This window comes from Carcharhinus amblyrhynchos, unplaced genomic scaffold, assembly GCF_965287045.1.
Source record: "Carcharhinus amblyrhynchos unplaced genomic scaffold, sCarAmb.v2.hapA chromosome_1377, whole genome shotgun sequence".
Lineage (NCBI taxonomy): Eukaryota > Metazoa > Chordata > Chondrichthyes > Carcharhiniformes > Carcharhinidae > Carcharhinus > Carcharhinus amblyrhynchos.
This window is the reverse complement of record NW_027651117.1, coordinates 7,406-20,089: the sequence shown is the minus strand read 5'-3', so window position 1 is coordinate 20,089 and position 12,684 is coordinate 7,406. Positions and strand designations below refer to the sequence as shown.

Genomic DNA, 12,684 nt, shown 5'->3' with positions numbered 1-12,684 from the left:
AAACTCCAAATAAAACCTAATCCCCATCAACAACCCCCAAACCCACTGCTCCATAGCCCAGCATCACCCCAAATAAACTCCAACCCTAATCCCCACCCACACACCCCAAAACCCACTGCCCCAGATCCCAGCATCACCCCAAATAAACCCCAACCCTAATCCCCATCCACACACCCCAAAACTCACTGCCCCAGATCCCAGCATCACCCCAAATAAACCCCAAACTAATCCCCACCCACACACCCCAAAACTCACTGCCCCAGATCCCAGCATCACCCCAAATAAACCCCAAACTAATCCCCATCTGCACACTCCAAAACCCACTGCCCCATAGCCCTATATGACCCCACTGTCCCACTCTCTCCCCATAGCCCTGTATCAATCCCAAACTAATCCCACTGCCCCGCTCTCTCCCCATAGCCCTGTATCAATTCCCAAACTAATCCCACTGTCTCACTCTCTCCCCATAGCGCTACATAATCCCAAATTTAATCCCACTGTCCCACTCTCCATAGCCCTGTATCAATCCCAAATCTAATCCCACTGTCCCACTCTCCCCAAAGCTCTGTATCAATCCCAAACTAATCCCGCTGCCCCGCTCTCTCCCCATAGCCCTGTATCAATTCCAAACTAATCCCACTGCCCCACTCTCTCCCCATAGCCCTGTATCAATTCCAAACTAATCCCACTGCCCCACTCTCTCCCCATAGCCCTGTATCAATCCCCAAACTAATCCCACTGCCCCGCTCTCTCCCCATAGCCCTGTATCAATCCCCAAACTAATCCCACTGCCCCACTCTCTCCCCATAGCCCTGTATCAATCCCCAAACTAATCCCTCTGCCCTGCTCTCTCCCCATTGCCCTCTATCAATCCCCAAACTAATCCCTCTGTCCCGCTCTCTCCCCATAGCCCTGTATCAATCCCAAACTAATCCCACTGCCCCACTCTCTCCCCATAGCCCTGTATCAATCCCAAACTAATCCCACTGCCCCACTCTCTCCCCATAGCCCTGTATCAATCCCAAACTAATCCCACTGCCCCACTCTCTCCCCATAGCCCTGTATCAATCCCCAAACTAATACCACTGCCCCGCTCTCTCCCCATAGCCCTGTATCAATCCCAAACTAATCCCACTGCCCCGCTCTCTCCCCATAGCCCTGTATCAATCCCAAACTAATCACACTGCCCCGCTCTCTCCCCATAGCCCTGTATCAATCCCCAAACTAATACCACTGCCCCGCTCTCTCCCCATAGCCCTGTATCAATCCCAAACTAATCACACTGCCCCACTCTCTCCCCATAGCCCTGTATCAATCCCAAACTAATCACACTGCCCCGCTCTCTCCCCATAGCCCTGTATCAATCCCCAAACTAATACCACTGCCCCGCTCTCTCCCCATAGCCCTGTATCAATCCCAAACTAATCACACTGCCCCACTCTCTCCCCATAGCCCTGTATCAATCCCAAACTAATCCCACTGTCCCACTCTCTCCCCATAGCCCTGTATCAATCCCAAACTAATCACACTGCCCCACTCTCTCCCCATAGCCCTGTATCAATCCCAAACTAATCACACTGCCCCGCTCTCTCCCCATAGCCCTGTATCAATCCCAAACTAATCACACTGCCCCACTCTCTCCCCATAGCCCTGTATCAATCCCAAACTAATCACACTGCCCCGCTCTCTCCCCATAGCCCTGTATCAATCCCCAAACTAATCCCACTGCCCCGCTCTCTCCCCATAGCCCTGTATCAATCCCATACTAATCCCACTGCCCCTCTCTCTCCCCATAGCCCTGTATCAATCCCCAAACTAATCCCACTGCCCCGCTCTCTCCCCATAGCCCTGTATCAATCCCAAACTAATCACACTGCCCCACTCTCTCCCCATTGCCCTGTATCAATCCCAAACTAATCCCACTGCCCCGCTCTCTCCCCATAGCCCTGTATCAATCCCAAACTAATCCCTCTGCCTCGCTCTCTCCCCATTGCCCTATATCAATCCCAAACTAATCCCTCTGCCTCGCTCTCTCCCCATTGCATTATGGAGCAATGGTAGCTGAAAATGATTGTCAGCCCATGGCCCAGTGTTTGTGCTCTATGCTCTGTTCAGTTGGAGTGCTCCGCAGGTCACATTGCCTCATTGACAGTATGAGATTACAGTTTGATCAAATGACTGTCTATATCATGTGTGGATTCCTGCATCAGCTAGAAACTTGCATCGACATTTCTGCACAGTTCCCTTCTGGAGATGCGTGCAGGATGTAGGTTTATATTGTAAGGTTTTGAAATGGCTGAGCAAGCCCCTTATATCAAACCGCTCTGACATTTAAAATAAAAGGAACTGGATGGGCCACTCAGCACAAGTTGAGCACCGGTAAACAACACAACAAATCCAGCCCCATCGTCCCTACAAAGTTCTCACTAATAATATCTCGGGGCAGATGGGTGGGAGTTGCCCTGGGAGTCCTCAACTTTGTGATGTTTCATGCAACCAGCTCAAACATGGGTAAGGAAACTGCTTGCTGGTTACCACCTACCAGGGAGAAACATTGAGGGTGGCAAAGGCACAGAGTGCTCTCTGGATGGGATCTTCAATGTCCAACACTAAGAGTGCCTCCTAGAACCAATACAGACTGAGCTGACAGGGTCTGAAAGCTGCTAAACTGAGACTGTTTCAGGTGAAGAGGGAACCAACACAAGGGAAAACTTCTTACATAGAATCCCCAGTGTAGAAGGAAGTTATTTGGCCCATTGAACCTACATAGAGTCTCCGAAACAGCATTCCACCAAAGCCCTATCTCTGTAACTCCACATATTTACCCCACTAATCACCATAACCTACACATCTTGGGACACTAAGGGGTAAATTAGCATGTCAATCCACCTAACCTGCACATCTTTGGCGTGTGGGAGGAACACAGTAAAAAGTCTGACAACACCAGGTTTTAGTCCAACCTATTTATTTGATAATATACTCACTAGCTTTCGGGGTTACCCCCTTCGTCAGGTGAATGGAGAGTTCTGGCCTCAGACAGAGCATATAAAGCACAGACAGTTTAGAAACCAGAGCACCTGGAGGAAATTAAATGGTCCCTTCCACAGCACTGAAGCAAGGTGGAAAATGGAAAGAACGATGTGGTTGGAAACATGGCAGAGGGAACGGAGCAGAATAGAAAACCAGGGATAGGTCAGGGAAAAGGAGATGCGGACAAATCTGTCCTGGATACACGACCAAGGGAGTGTTCATGGTGCCATTGAGGGACGAAGAGTGCTAATGGTGGCAAAAGGCAAGACAGTGTGTTACTGGGTGTTAGCAGTTCTTGAGAGTATGAAAATAGATAAGTCCCCTGGGCCAGACGGGATTTACCCTAGGATTCTCTGGGAGGCTAGGGAGGAGATTGCAGAGCCTTTGGCTTTGATCTTCATGTCATCATTGGCTACAGGTATAGTGCCGGAAGACTGGAGGATAGCAAATGTTGTCCCCTTGTTCAAGAAGGGGAGTAGAGACCATCCTGGGAATTATAGACCGGTGAGCCTTACTTCTGTTGTGGGCAAAGTTTTGGAAAGAATTATAAGGGATAGGATTTATAATCATCTAGAGGGAAATAAATTGATTAGGGATAGAACATAGAACATAGATCATAGAACATTACAGCGCGGAACAGGCCCTTTGGCCCACAATGTTGCGCCGACCAGTCTTATTTTTAAAAAAAAAACATTGACCCACTAATCTAAACCAATCCCTTTTCGTCCATAAACCTATCCACCAATCTCTTAAACGCCCCCAAACTAGGCGCATTTACAACTGCAGCAGGCAGGGCATTCCAGTCCCTCACCACCCTCTGGGTAAAGAACCTGCCCCTGACATCCGTCCTATAACTACCCCCCCTTAATTTAAAGCCATGCCCCCTCGTGCTAGATTTCTCCATCCGAGGAAACAGGCTATCACTATCCACCCTATCTAAACCTCTAATCATCTTATATGTTTCTATAAGATCCCCTCTTAGCCGCCTTCTTTCCAGTGAAAACAACCCCAAATCCCTCAGTCTCTCCTCATAGGACCTCCCCTGCATACCAGGCAACATCCTGGTAAACCTCCTCTGCACCCTCTCCAAAGCCTCCACATCCTTCCTGTAATGTGGGGACCAGAACTGCACACAGTACTCCAAGTGCGGCCGCACCAGAGTTGTGTACAGTTGCAACATGACGCTGCGACTCCTAAATTCAATCCCCCTACCAATAAACGCCAAGACACCGTACGCCTTCTTAACAACCTTATCTACTTGATTCCCAACTTTCAGGGATCTATGTACACATACACCTAGATCCCTCTGCTCCTCCACTCTATTCAAAGTCCTCCCGTTAGCCCTATACTCAACACATCTGTTATTCCTACCGAAATGGATTACCTCACACTTCTCCGCATTAAACTCCATCCGCCACCTCGCGGCCCAGCTCTGCAACCTGTCCAAGTCACCCTGCAAACTTCGACACCCTTCCTCACAATCTACCACACCTCCGACTTTGGTGTCATCAGCAAACTTACTAATCCACCCAACTATACCCTCATCCAGATCATTAATAAAGATTACAAACAGCAGTGGCCCCAAAACAGATCCCTGAGGCACACCACTCGTAACCGAACTCCATGATGAATAATTACCATCAACCACCACCCTCTGTCTCCTATCTGCTAACCAATTCCTGATCCAAGTTCCTAAATTACCACCAATCCCATACATCTGCATTTTTTGCAGAAGCATACCATGGTGAACCTTATCAAACGCCTTACTAAAATCCATATATACCATATCTACTGCCTTACCCCTATCCACCTCTTTGGTCACCTTCTCAAAGAACTCAATAAGGTTAGTAAGGCACGACCTTCCCGCTACAAAACCATGCTGACTATCTCTAATCAATTCATTACTCTCCAAATAACTATAAATCCTATCCCTAATAATTCTTTCTAAAACCTTGCCCACTACAGAAGTAAGACTCACTGGTCTATAATTCCCAGGGAAGTCTCTGCTCCCCTTCTTAAACAATGGGACAACATTCGCTGTCCTCCAATCTTCCGGTACTATACCAGAGACCAACGACGACCTGAAGATCAGAGCCAGTGGCTCTGCAATCACCTCTCTTGCCTCCCATAGAATCCTAGGGTAAATCCCGTCTGGACCAGGGGACTTATCTATTTTCAACCCATCTAGAATATCCAACACATCCTCTGTATCAACTACAATACTTTCTATTTTACACCCCTTCACCCCAGTGACCTCCTCAGCTACATTCATAGCGTCCTGCGTGAACACCGAAGAGAAATAATGGTTCAATGCCTCTCCAATCTCTTCCGGTTCCACACACAACTTCCCCCTACTGTCTGTAACTGGCCCTAATCTTGCCCTAACCAACCTTCTGTTCTTGACATACCTATAGAACGCCTTAGGATTCTCCTTAATCCTATCAGCCAAAGTCATCTCATGCCCTCTTCTAGCCCTTCTTAACTCCCTCTTCAACTCCCTCCTAGCCAATCTAAAGCTTTCTACTGCACTACCCGAGCCCTCAAGCCTCATCCGAACATAAGCCTCCTTCTTCTTCCTAACCAACAAATCAACTTTTTTAGTGCACCACGGTTCCCTAGCCCTACCAATTCCTCCTTGCCTGACAGGGACATACCTATCACAGACCCACAGTAGCTGCTCCTTGAAAAAACTCCACATTTCAGACGTTCCTAGTCCCTGTAACCTCCTAGTCCAACCAATGCTTCCTAATTCTCTCCTAATGGCCTCATAATTACACTTCCCCCAGCTAAAACTACTGACCCGAGGTTCATACCTATCCCTTTCCATCACTAAGGTGAACGTAACCGAATTGTGGTCACTATCACCAAAAAGCACACCAACTTCCAAGTCTAGCACCTGGTCTGGCTCATTTCCCAGCACCAAGTCCAATATAGCCTCACCTCTAGTTGGCCTATCTACATATTGAGTCAAAAAACCTTCCTGCACACTTTGAACAAAAACTGACCCCTCTAACGAGCTAGAGCTATAGCAATTCCAATCAATGTTAGTAAAGTTAAAATCCCCCATAACAATTACCCTATTACTTTCACTCCTAACCAGGATCGTCTCTGCAATCCTTTCCTCAACCTCTCTAGAACTTTTTGGAGGTCTATAAAAGACTCCCAACAGGGTGACCTCTCCTCTCCTATTTCTAATTTCTGCCCATACTACCTCAACAGACAAGTCCTCATTAAACTTCCTCTCTGACACTGTGATATAGTCCTTGACCAATAATGCTACTCCACCCCCCCTTCTACCTCCTTCTCTACTCCGACTAAAGCACTTGTACCCCGGCACCTGCAACATCCATTCCTGACCCTGCTCTATCCACGTCTCTGAAATGGCCACAACATCAAAGTCCCAGGTACTGGTCCACGCTGCAAGTTCATCCACTTTATTGCGAATACTCCTCGCGTTAAAGTATATACATTTCAAACCTCGCTCTGCCCCACCCCCACAATGCCGTGCAATGCCGTCCCCTTCTATGCCCCCCTCACTTTCACCCCCTCTACCCAGGATCCCACCCCCCCTCTGAATCAGTTTAAACCACTCCGCATAGCCTTCACAAATTTACCCCCCAGGATATTTGTTCCCCTCTGGTTCAGATGTATACCCTAACTCTTATAGAGATAGTCAACACGGTTTTGTGAAGGGTAGGTCGTGCCTCACAAACCTTATCGAGTTTTTTGAAAAGGTGACCAAAGAGGTGGATAAGGGTAAGGCAGTTGACGTGGTGTATATGGATTTTAGCAAAGCGTTTGATAAGGTTCCCCATGGTAGGCTACTGCAGAAAATGCAGATGCATGGGATTGAGGGTGATTTAGCAGTTTGGATCAGGAATTGGCTAGCTGATAGAAGACAGAGGGTGGTGGCTGATGGGAAATATTCAACCTGGAGTTCAGTTACAAGTGGTGTACCTCAAGGATCTGTTTTGGGGCCACTGCTGTTTGTCATTTTTATAAATGACCCAGATGAGGGTGTAGAAGGATGGATTAGTAATTTGCTGACAACACCAAAATTGGAGGAGTTGTAGACAGTGAGGATGGATGTTACAGTTTGCAGAGGGACATAGATAAGCTGCAGAGCTGGCAAGTGGAGTTTAATGCGGAAAAGTGTGAGGTGATTCACTTTGGTAAGAGTAACAGGAGTACAGAATATAGAGCTAATGGAAGGACTCTTGGTAGTGTTGACGAGCAGAGAGATCTCGGTGTCCACGTGCATAGATCCCTGAAAGTTGGCACCTAGGTTGGTAAGGTTGTTAAGAAGGCGTAAGGTGTGTTAGCTCTTACTGGTAGAGGGATTGAATTTCTGAGCCGTGAGGTCATGTTACAACTGTACAAAACTCTGGTGCGGCTGCACTTGGAGTATTGCGTACAGTTCTGGTCGCTGCATTATAAGAAGGATGTGGAGGCATTGGAAAGGGTGCAGAGGAGGTTTACCAGGATGTTGCCTGGTATGGTGGGAAGGTCTTATGAGGAAAGGCTGAGGGACTTGAGGTTATTTTCGTTAGAGAGGTTACAAGGTGACCTAATTGAGGCATACAAGATGATCAGAGGGTTAGATAGGTTGGATAGTGAGAGCCTTTTTCCTCGGATGGCAATGGCTAACACAAGGGGAGGTAGCTTTAAATTAAGGGGTGGTAATTATAGGACGGATGTCAGAGGTAGGTTCTTTACTCAGAGGGTAGTAAAGGCGTGGAATGCCCTGCCTGCAGCAGTTGTGGACTCGCCATCTTTAAGGGCGTTCAAATGGTCAGTGGATAGGCATATGGATAACATTGGAATAGTTTAGGTTAGAGGGTCATTAGATTGGTTCCACTGGTCGGCGCAACATCGAGGGCCGAAGGGCCTGTACTGCGCTGGAATGTTCTATGTTCTATGGGAGCAGCTGAACAGCCAGAGACAGTGACCATGTGGGGGAGGGGGTGGGGAGGGGGTAGGGCAGGCCAGGGAAAACAACAGACAACAAATTAAAATGGAGAGCAAAGTTCACAGCCTAAAGTTATTGAGCTCAGTGTTGAGTACAGATGGCTGGAACGAGTCTAATCGGAAGAGGAGGTTTTCTTCCAGTTTGCACTGAGCTTCCTGCAGTGTCGCAATAGGCCAAGGATGGACATGTGGGCATGACAGCAAGATGCTGAGTTAAAATGGCAAGGTTGGGGTCACGCCTGTGGTTGGAGTGAAGGTGTTCCACAAAGCAGTCACCCAGTGTTGAGGAGACCGCTTTGGGAGCAGGAGACCAAACTGAAGGAGGTTTGGGTGAAGTGCTGCTTCAGCTGAAAGGGGTGTTTGGACAGTGAGCAGGGAGGAGGGAAAGGGACAAGTTTTGCCCCTCCTGCAATTGTGTGGGAAGGCCCAAAGGGAAAGGGATGGAAGGTTGGGGCTGATGGAGGAATGGACTAGGGTTTCCCAAAGAGAATGGTCCCTGTGTAATGCTGACACGGGAAGATGTGGTTGGTGATGGCGTTGAGATGGAATTAGCAGAAATGGCGGAGGATGATCCTTAGAATGTGGAGGGTGATGGGGTGAAAAATCAGGACAAGGGGGACACTCATGATTCTGGGAGGGGACGGGAGGGGGTGAGGGCAGGGAGACATGAGATGGGTCTGTAGTGGTTGAATGCCCTGTCAACCACATTGGGTGGGGAGAAAGGGGGAATCTCAGTTGAGGAAAAAGGCAAATATCAGAAGCGCCGTTTTCAAACAGGTATCGTCGTAACAGATGTGACGGAGCCATAGAAACTGGGAGAATGCGATGAGCTCCCTACTGGAAGCGGGGTGTCAGAAGGGAGTTGGTGGTTGTAATGAATATTGGTGGTTTGTCTATCATCAGAAATAGAGACAGTGACTTCAAGTAAAAAAGTGTCGGAGATGGACCACACGAGGATGAGACGGGTGGAAATTGAAAGCAAAACTAATATATTTTTTGAGGTCTAGATGGGAGCATGAAGCAGCACTGAAATAGATGAGGCTGTAATGGAGGAAGGGTTCTGGCAGGGAGCCTGACTAGGACTGTCGCAAGGAATGTTCCACACACCCTATTAAAAAACTGGGCATAAATGGGAAGTGAGACAAGTTGAAGGAGAAATTGTTGAGTGACAGTACAAGTTCAGCCAGGTGGGGGAGAGTGGTGGTGGATAAGGATTGTTCGGGCCTCTGCTTGAGGAAGAAATGGGGAGCCCTCAGTCCCTCCTGGTGGGAAATGGGGGTGTTAAGGGATTGGACATCCGCTGTGAGGATGAGGTTAGGTCAGGGAGCTGGATATTGTCGATGTGATGTAGGTGGGAAGATACTGGACAAATGGAATGAGGATGGAGTCAAGATAGGGAGAGATGAGTTCAGTGGGGCAGGAACAGGATGGTATTAGAATAAAGAAACCAGGGTTTACACACGACTGATGTCCTCATGATGGATGTTGAAACCCTCAACACCCCCATTCCCCACCAGGACGGACTGAGGGCTCTCCACTTCCTCAAGCACATGCCTGAACAATCCTCGTCCACCACCACTCTCCCCCGCCTGGATGAACTTGTACTGTCACTAGATGCCAAACTAGAAAACAGGCTGATACAATGGGTCTACAGAGCAGTTTATGAAGTTCAAAATGAATTTTTTAATAAACTGTGCAATATATTGCACTTGGTCTCACACCCCAACCAGTCATAAGAACATAAGAAATAGGAGCAGGAGTAGGCCATCTAGCCCTTCGAGCCTGCCCCGCCATTCAGTAAGATCATGGCTGATCTGTCGTGTCTCAGTTCCACATTCCCGCCCTCTCCCCATAACCCTTAATCCCCTCTCTTATCAAAAACCCATCAACCCGCGTCTTAAAAATATTTAGCGAGGCAGCCTCCACCACTTCAACGGGCAGAGAATTCCAGAGATTCACCACCCTTTGAGTGAAGAAGTTCCTCCTCAACTCCGTTCTAAACCTACCCCCCTTTATCTTGAGGCTGTGCCCCCTAGTCCTACTGTCCTTTCTGAGCGGGAAGAGTCTCTCCACCTCTATCCTATCCATCCCATTCATCATCTTATACGTCTCAATGAGATCTCCCCTCATTCTTCTAAACTCTAACGAGTACAAGCCTAGTTTATTCAGCCTCTTCTCATAGCTCACCCCCTCAACTCCGGTATCAGCCTAGTAAACCTCCTCTGCACTCCCTCCAAGGCCAAAATATCTTTGCGCAGGTGCGGCGCCCAAAACTGCACACAGTACTCCAGCTGCGGCCTCACCAATGCCCTATACAGCTGCAGCAAGACCTCCCTACTTTTATATTCAATCCCCCTCGCTATGAAGGCCAGCATCCCATTCGCCTTCCTGACCACCTGCTGCACCTGCAAGCTGGGTTTTTGCGACTCATGCTCAAGGACCCCGAGGTCCCTCTGCACCGTCGCCTGCTGCAGTTTTTCGCCCCGTAAGTTCTCTTCCACCTTCTTCTGTCGGGAAAAAGATACAAAAGTCTGAGGCCATGTGCCAACCAACTCAAGAACAGCTTCTTCCCTGCTGCCATCAGACTTTCGAATGGACTCTAGCTCACATTAAGTTGATCTTTCTCCATATCCTAGCTATGACTGTAACACTACATTCTGCACTCTCATTTTTTTCTCTATGAACAGTATGCTTTGTCTATATAGCGTGCAAGAAATACTTTTCACTGCATACTTCTACATATGACAATAACAAATCAAATCAAAGTCCAGGGTTAAAGTCCAGGGTGTGTAGCTCCTGTAATGACAGAGGGGTTCCTGCAGGAGGTGATCATGAGGCAGCAAGATATAGAGGAATATAAAGAATATAAAAGAGAGTATGAGGGAGTTGGGAGAATGAGCAATTACTGATTGAGAGATTTGTGTTAACTCTGTATAAATAATAGACACTCTGATGGAAAGGGAATTATTTCTCTAATATAAAGTCTATAAAAGTTAATGACCCCGACGTGATTCGAACACGCAGCCTTCTGATCTGGAGTCAGACGCGCTACCGTTGCGCCACGAGGTCTGGAGAAGCAGCGCCGGCAAATCCACTTAAAGCTGCGGCCGGAGCCGCTCCCTGTCCCATCCGGCACAGCCCGAGCCCGAGCCCCACAGAGAGTGCGGGCCCGGCCCGACCCAGAACCGCGGCCAGCCCGGGGATTAGCGGCAGGCCCAGGCCCACCCTCACCCCGGCCCGGCCCATCGACCCCTCCTCGGCCCCGCCTCAAACCCAGCCCCGCCCCCGGCCCCACCGTCCCGGCCCCGCCCACACATGCCCCGCCCCAACCGCCCCGGTCCCGCCCCACCTCAAACCCAGCCCCCGCCCCCAGCCCCGCCCCCACATGCCCCGCCCCGCACACTGCCTCCTATCGGCGGGGATGGAGCAGCAGCGGCATCTGCTGGAGAGACAAGGTAAAGCAGCCAAAACACCGCCCCGCCCCCCCCCTTGTGTCCAGCTCACTCCCCCCCCCCCTTGTGTCCAGCTCACTCCCCCGCCCCCCCTTGTGTCCAGCTCACTCCCCCGCCCCCCCCTTGTGTCCAGCTCACTCCCCCGCCCCCCCTTGTGTCCAGCTCACCCCCCCGCGCCCCCCCTTGTGTCCAGCTCACTCCCCCACCCCCTTGTGTCCAGCTCACTCCCCCGCCCCCCCTTGTGTCCAGCTCACTCCCCCGCCCCCCCTTGTGTCCAGCTCACCCCCCCGCGCCCCCCCTTGTGTCCAGCTCACTCCCCCGCCCCCCTCTTGTGTCCAGCTCACCCCCCCGCGCCCCCCCTTGTGTCCAGCTCACTCCCCCGCCCCCCCCCCTTGTGTCCAGCTCACTCCCCCGCCCCCCCCCCTTGTGTCCAGCTCACTCCCCCGCCCCCCTCTTGTGTCCAGCTCACTCCTCTTGTATAGAATGATAGAGATGTACAGCACAGAAACAGACTCTTTGGCCCAACTCATTCATTGTCAAGTTTCCTCAACTGAATTAGTCCCAACTGCCTGTGTTTGGCCCATCTTCCTCTAAAGATTTCCTATCCATGTACTTGTACCAGATCAAAATATACAATAAATGGCAGAACCCTTAGGAGTGTTGATAGGCAGAGGGATCTGGGTGTACAGGTACACAGGTCACTGAAAGTGACAATGTAGGTGGAGAAGGTAATCAAGAAGGCATACGGCATGCTTGCCTTCACTGGCCTGGGTATTGAGTTTAAAAATTGGCAAGTCACATTGCCGCTTTATGGAACCTTAGTTCGGCCGCACTTGGAATATAGTGTTCAATTCTGGTCACCACACCACCAGAAGGATGTGGAGGCTTTGGAGTGGGTACAGAAGAGATTTACCAGGATGTTGCCTGGTATAGAGGGCATTAGCTATGAGGAGAGGTTGGAGAAACTTGGTTTGTTCTCACTGGATCGATGGAGATTGAGGGGAGACCTGACAGAAGTCTACCAGACTATAAGGGGCATGGAGAGAGCTTTTTCCCAGGGTGGAAAGGGAGCACAGGTTTAAGGTGTGAGGGAGCAAGGCAATGTCTGAGGCAGATTTTTTACACAAGAGGGTGGTGGGTGCCTGGAACTCATTGCCAGGAGAAGTAGTGGAAGTGGATACAGGAGTGAGTTCTAAGGGGCATCTTGACAAGTACTTGAATAGGATGGGAATAG

The 12,684-nt window shown here is 49.6% G+C and overlaps 1 non-coding gene across 1 annotated transcript; it reads right to left on the bottom strand.

Annotated features, from left to right (window-relative positions):
* Positions 1-10,995: 10,995 nt before the first annotated feature.
* trnaw-cca (transfer RNA tryptophan (anticodon CCA)) lies at positions 10,996-11,067 on the bottom strand. Its single transcript has one exon. It is a non-coding gene; the product is annotated as a tRNA-Trp (tRNA).
* Positions 11,068-12,684: the final 1,617 nt, after the last annotated feature.